At 62.3% G+C, this 6,415-nt stretch overlaps 1 non-coding gene across 1 annotated transcript; it reads right to left on the reverse strand.

Moving 5' to 3' along the window:
- Positions 1-3,909: 3,909 nt before the first annotated feature.
- On the reverse strand, positions 3,910-4,028 carry LOC131862803 (5S ribosomal RNA). The gene has a single exon (XR_009361740.1). It is a non-coding gene; the product is annotated as a 5S ribosomal RNA (ribosomal RNA).
- Positions 4,029-6,415: the final 2,387 nt, after the last annotated feature.

The raw sequence follows: 6,415 nt of genomic DNA on the forward strand, positions 1-6,415 counted from the left end.
GCACCAAGGAGCGCTCCGAAGTGTGCTCCAAGGTGCGGCCTGCACGAAGTCGGAGCCCGGTTTGCCCCGGGTGTGCACCTCGGGTGGGCACCTTGGTGCGCATGCCTTGCCTGGGCTGCGCACCAGGGCGGGCTCAAGATGGCACCCGCGTTCCTTTTTTTTCACTATCTTTCAAAACGGAAATTTTAAAATCTCATTTTTTTTTGCCTTTTTCTGGAAATTAGTGAAGGCAGCGCATCAAAGGTGCGCACCTCGCTGCCCACCACGGTGCGCAACGCCGGTGGGCACCCGGGAGTGCTTCGAAGTGTGCTCCAAGGTGCTGCGTGCACGTTGTCGGAGCCCGGTTTGCCCCGGGTGCGCACCTCGCGTGCACCTTCGTCGGGGTGGGCACCTTGGCTGGGTTTGCCCCGGCTGCGCTCCGAAGCGGGGTTATTGGAGCGCCGCCTCTTTTTTTGTCGGAGCGTTTGGTGGGGTTTCTCGCATTGGCTCTTCCCAGGCCCGGTTGTTGGGTGCGCTCCCACCCTGGCGCGCGCGAAGTTGGAAGTTGGGTTAATTGCCCGGGCGCGCACCTTCGCCAGGGTGGGCACCTTGGTGCGCACACCTTGGCTGGGCTGCGCACCAGGGCGGGCTCAAGATGGCACCAGCATTCCCTTTTTCTCACTATCTTTCAAAACGGAAATTTTAAAATCTCATTTTTTTTTGCCTTTTTCTGGAAATTAGTGAAGGCAGCGCATCAAAGGTGCGCACCTCGCTGCCCACCACGGTGCGGAACGCCGGTGGGCACCCGGGAGTGCTTCGAAGTGTGCTCCAAGGTGCTGCGTGCACGTTGTCGGAGCCCGGTTTGCCCCGGGTGCGCACCTCGCGTGCACCTTCGTCGGGGTGGGCACCTTGGCTGGGTTTGCCCCGGCTGCGCTCCGAAGCGGGGTTATTGGAGCGCCGCCTCTTTTTTTGTCGGAGCGTTTGGTGGGGTTTCTCGCATTGGCTCTTCCGAGGCCCGGTTGCCACCCTGGCGCGCACGAAGTCGGAAGTAGGGTTAATTGCCCGGGTGCGCACCTTTGCCAGGGTGGGCACCTTACCTGGGCTGCGCACCAGGGCGGGCTCAAGATGGCACGCGCGTTCCGTTTTTTTCACTATCTTTCAAAACGGAAATTTTAAAATCTCCTTTTTTTTTTGCCTTTTCTGGAAATTAGTGAAGGCAGCGCATCAAAGGTGCGCACCTCGCTGCCCACCTTGGTGTGCTCTGAGGTGCGCACCCGGGAGCGCTACGAAGTGTGCTCCAAGGTGCGGCGTGCACGTTGTCGGAGCCCGGTTTGCCCCGGGTGCGCACCTCGCCTGCACCTTGGCCGGGGTGGGCACCTTGGCTGGGTTTGCCCAGGGTGCGCTCCGAAGCGGGGTTACTGGAGCGCCCCCTCTTTTTTTGTCAGAGCGTTTGGTGGGGTTTCTCGCATTGGCTCTTCCCAGGCCCGGTTGTTGGGTGCGCTCCCACCCTGGCGCGCGCGAAGTTGGAAGTTGGGTTAATTGCCCGGGCGCGCACCTTCGCCAGGGTGGGCACCTTGGTGCGCACACCTTGGCTGGGCTGCGCACCAGGGCGGGCTCAAGATGGCACCAGCATTCCCTTTTTCTCACTATCTTTCAAAACGGAAATTTTAAAATCTCATTTTTTTTTTGCCTTTTATGGAAATTAGTGAAGGCATCGCATCAAAGGTGCGCACCTCGCTGCCCACCTTGGTGTGCTCCGAGGTGCCCACCACGGTGCGCAACGCCGGTGCGAACCCGGGAGCGCCCCGATGTGTGCTCCAAGGTGCGGCGTGCACGAAGTCGGACCCCGGTTTGCCCCGGGTGCGCACCTCGCGTGCACCTTGGTGCGCACACCTTGGCTGGGTTGCGCGGCCTGGTGGGCACCATGGTGCGCACCAAGGAGCGCTCCGAAGTGTGCTCCAAGGTGCGGCGTGCACGAAGTCGGAGCCCGGTTTGCCCCGGGTACGCACCTCGCGTGCACCTTCGCCGGGGTGGGCACCTCGGCTGGGTTGCGCGCCCTGGTGCGCACCAAGGAGCGCTCCGAAGTGTGCTCCAAGGTGCGGCGTGCACGAAGTCGGAGCCCGGTTTGCCCCGGGTGCGCACCTTCGCCGCGGTGCGCACCATGGCGTGCACGAAGTCGGAGCCCGGTTTGCCCCGGGTGCGCACCTCGCGTGCACCTTCGGCGGGGTTGCGCGCCCTGGTGGGCACCATGGTGCGCACCAAGGAGCGCTCCGAAGTGTGCTCCAAGGTGCGGCGTGCACGAAGTCGGAGCCCGGTTTGCCCCGGGTGCGCACCTCGCGTGCACCTTCGGCGGGGTTGCGCGCCCTGGTGGGCACCATGGTGCGCACCAAGGAGCGCTCCGAAGTGTGCTCCAAGGTGCGGCGTGCACGAAGTCGGAGCCCGGTTTGCCCCGGGTGCGCACCTCGCGTGCACCTTCGCCGCGGTGGGCACCATGGCGTGCACGAAGTCGGAGCCCGGTTTGCCCCGGGTGTGCACCTCGCGTGCACCTTCGCCGGGGTGGGCACCTCGGCTGGGTTGCGCGCCCTGGTGCGCACCAAGGAGCGCTCCGAAGTGTGCTCCAAGGTGCGGCGTGCACGAAGTCGGAGCCCGGTTTGCCCCGGGTGCGCACCTCGCGTGCACCTTCGCCAGGGTGGGCACCTCGGTGCGCACACCTTCTCAATGTTTTCTTGCCTTTTCTGGAAATTGGTGAAGGCAGCGCATCAAAGGTGCGCACCTCGGTGTGCTCCGAGGTGCGAACCCGAGAGCGCTCCGAGGTGCCCACGAAGTCGAAAGTCGGGTTAATTGCATTGTTTTCCCCGGGTGCGCTCCGAGGTGCGCAACATCGGCGCGCACCAAGGAGGGCTCCGAAGTGTGCTCCAAGGTGCGCACGATGGCGTGCACCTCTGGTGCGCACGATTCGGAGCTCGGTTTGACCGGGGTGCGCACACCTTGGCTGGGTTGCGCACCTTTTGTGCGCTCCAAGGTGCGCACGAAGTCGGAGCTCGGTTTGCCCCGGGTGCGCACCTTCGCCAGGGTGCGCACCTTGATGCGCACGCCTTGGCTGGGCTGCGCACCTTGGTGGGCGCCATGGTGCGCACCTTTCGTGCGCTCCAAGGTGCGCACGAAGTCGGAGCTCGGTTTGCCCCGGGTGCGCACCTTGGTGGGCGCCATGGTGCACTCCGAGGTGCCCAAGATTGGTGCGCACCAAGGAGCGCTCCGAAGTGCGCTCCAAGGTGCGCGCGAAGTCGAAAGTTGGGTTAATTGTCCGGTTTGCCTCGGGTGCGCACCTTGCGTGCACCTTCGCCAGGGTGGGCGCCTTGGTGCGCACACCTTGGCTGGGCTGCGCACACCTTGGCACCCGCGTTTCCTTCATTTTAAATTTTTTTTTTTTACAATCTCTCAAGTGGGAAATTCTATAATCTCAACTTTTTTTGCCTTTTCAGGAAACTTTTGAATGGAGCGCATCATTGGTGCGCTCCGAAGTGTGCTCCAAAGCTCTCTCCAGCTGCGTGCACCTGCCCCGGCCGCGCACCCGGCCCCGCCCAGCTTCGCTCACCTGTCCCGGGCGTCTGGTGCGGAACCTTAGAGTAAGAAACATCACCGTGCACCTTGGCCAACGTGCGCGACTCGACCGAGCGCGCACTGGCATAGGTGCACACCGATTTCACCTGGGTGCGCGCGCAGCACCTCGGGCGCACCGGGGTGCGCGCACAACGCCCGGGTTGCACCGTGGCCTGTGTGCTCGGGGCGCCTCGGGTGCGCGCTCGGTGTCGCCCCCGCGCGCGCGGTAGTGCGGGCAGCGCACCCCGGCCCGGCCCGGCCCCGACGAGAACGCAAACGGGCAAAAGGTTTATTCAAATAGCATTGCGATGCCCGGCGAAAAACTAAAAAAGGGTGCAACACCGGGACTTCCCGGGAGGTCACCCATCCCAGTACTACTCCGGCCCAAGCGCGCTTAACTGCGGAGTTCTGATGGGATCCGGTGCACTAACGCTGGTATGATCGCACCCGTTATGAGCTTGTCGCAGTGTGTACTTAGCAAACCGCGACCCACGTGCGAATCCACCCCGGCCACCCACCCCCGTCGAGGTGCACACCCTCCCTCGCGAAGTGCGCCCCGTTCGCCAAGTGTGAGCCCTGCCCGGGTGCGCGCACCTTGCTAGGGCGTCGGGTGTGCACCCGGCCCGGCCTACGTGCATGCACCTGTAGGGGGCGTCGTGTGCGTGCAGTGTCCCGTCTGCAACGCGGTGCCCACACACCACCTCGGGCGCAACGACCTGCGCTCACATGTGGGCCGAGTGCACCTTGGTGCATGTTCGGGGCGCCTCGGGTGCACGCTCGATCTTGCCCCGGTGCACCAAGGCGCTCGGTTTGCCCCGGGTGCGCACTTGGTGCAAGGTGGGCACCCAAAATAGGGATCAAGCACCAAAACACAAGTTTCGGGATGCAAAATGGGACCCAAGGACCACAAATGCGTTCCAAGACCCATGATGGGTCCACGAGAACAAAAATGTGTTCCGAGACTTAATAAACAAATATTGGGTTTTAGGAGAAGAAACATGCTCTGATGCCCAAAACGAGAATCGACCCCGAAAAGGCCACAGGCCAAAAGTGGGATGCGAGACAAAAAAAAATGGGACCCGAGGACCAAAATTGGGTTCCCAGGTCGAAGACAGGGCAACCGGACAAGAAACGACCTCTAAGGCTCGAAATGAGTCCCGACGACTAAAACTTGACAAGAAGCACCCATCAGGCACCCAACTCGACACCCATGGGATGCCGACCCACCCGGGCTTCCACCTAGCACACCTTGGCACCCACCCACCCTCGCACCCAACCTCGCACCCAACTTAGCACCTTTGAACCCACATTGGCACTCACCCTGACCCTGGCACCTTGGAACCCACATTGGCACTCACCTTGACCCTGGCACCCACCTTTGCACTCACCTTGGGACCCACCCTGGCTCCCACCTCGGCACCCACCCAGACACCCACCTTGGTTCCTTGGCACCCACCTTGGATCCTTGGCACCCACCCCGACACCCACCTTGGCACGCAACTTGGCTACTTGCCACCCACCTTGGCTCCTTGACGCCCACCCCGACAACCACCCCGTGACCTACCCTGGCTAGGGTTGGTGCACACCCACCCTGGTGCCCACCTTGGCACCCACCCTATGACCCACCTTGGCACGCACCTTAGTACCCACCCCGTTACCCACCCTAGGACCCACCCCGTGACCCACCTTGGCCAGGGTGGGTGCCTTGGTGCGCACAACTTGCCTGGGCTGCACACCAGGGCGGGCTCAAGATGGCACCCGCGTTCCGTTTTTTTCACTATCTTTCAAAACGGAAATTTTAAAATCTCATTTTTTTCTTTTTTTTGCCTTTTCTGGAAATTAGTGAAGGCAGCGCATCAAAGGTGCGCAATGCTGGTGCGAACCCGGGAGCGCTCCGATGTGTGCTCCAAGGTGCGGCGTGCACGAAGTCCGAGCCCGGTTTGCCCCGGGTGCGCACCTCGCGTGCACCTTCGCCGGGGTGAGCACCTTGGCTGGGTTGCGCGCCCTGGTGCGTACCAAGGAGCGCTCTGAAGTGTGCTCCAAGGTGCGGCGTGCACGAAGTCGGAGCCCGGTTTGCCCCGGGTGTGCACCTCGGGTGCGCACCTCGCGTGCACCTTCGCTGCGGTGGGCACCTTGGCTGGGTTGCGCGCCTTGGTGGGCACCATGCAGTGCACGAAGTCGGAGCCCGGTTTGCCCCGGGCGCGCACCTCCGCCAGGGTGGGCACCTTGGTGCGCACAACTTGCCTGGGCTGCGCATCAGGAAGGGCTCAAGATGGCACCCGCGTTCCGTTTTTTTCACTATCTTTCAGAACGGAAATTTTAAAATATCGTTTTTTTTTGCCTTTTCTGGAAATTAGTGAAGGCAGCGCATCAAAGGTGCGCAACGCTGGTGCGAACCTGGGAGCGCTCCGATGTGTGCTCCAAGGTGCGGCGTGCACGAAGTCGGAGCCCGGTTTGCCTCGGGTGCGCCCTGGTGGGCACCATGGTGCGCACCAAGGAGCGCTCCGAAGTGTGCTCCAAGGTGCGGCCTGCACGAAGTCGGAGCCCGGTTTGCCCCGGGTGTGCACCTCGGGTGGGCACCTTGGTGCGCATGCCTTGCCTGGGCTGCGCACCAGGGCGGGCTCAAGATGGCACCCGCGTTCCTTTTTTTTCACTATCTTTCAAAACGGAAATTTTAAAATCTCATTTTTTTTTGCCTTTTTCTGGAAATTAGTGAAGGCAGCGCATCAAAGGTGCGCACCTCGCTGCCCACCACGGTGCGCAACGCCGGTGGGCACCCGGGAGTGCTTCGAAGTGTGCTCCAAGGTGCTGCGTGCACGTTGTCGGAGCCCGGTTT

Source organism: Cryptomeria japonica, unplaced genomic scaffold (genome assembly GCF_030272615.1).
Source record: "Cryptomeria japonica unplaced genomic scaffold, Sugi_1.0 HiC_scaffold_52, whole genome shotgun sequence".
In the NCBI taxonomy this organism is placed as follows: Eukaryota; Viridiplantae; Streptophyta; class Pinopsida; order Cupressales; family Cupressaceae; genus Cryptomeria; species Cryptomeria japonica.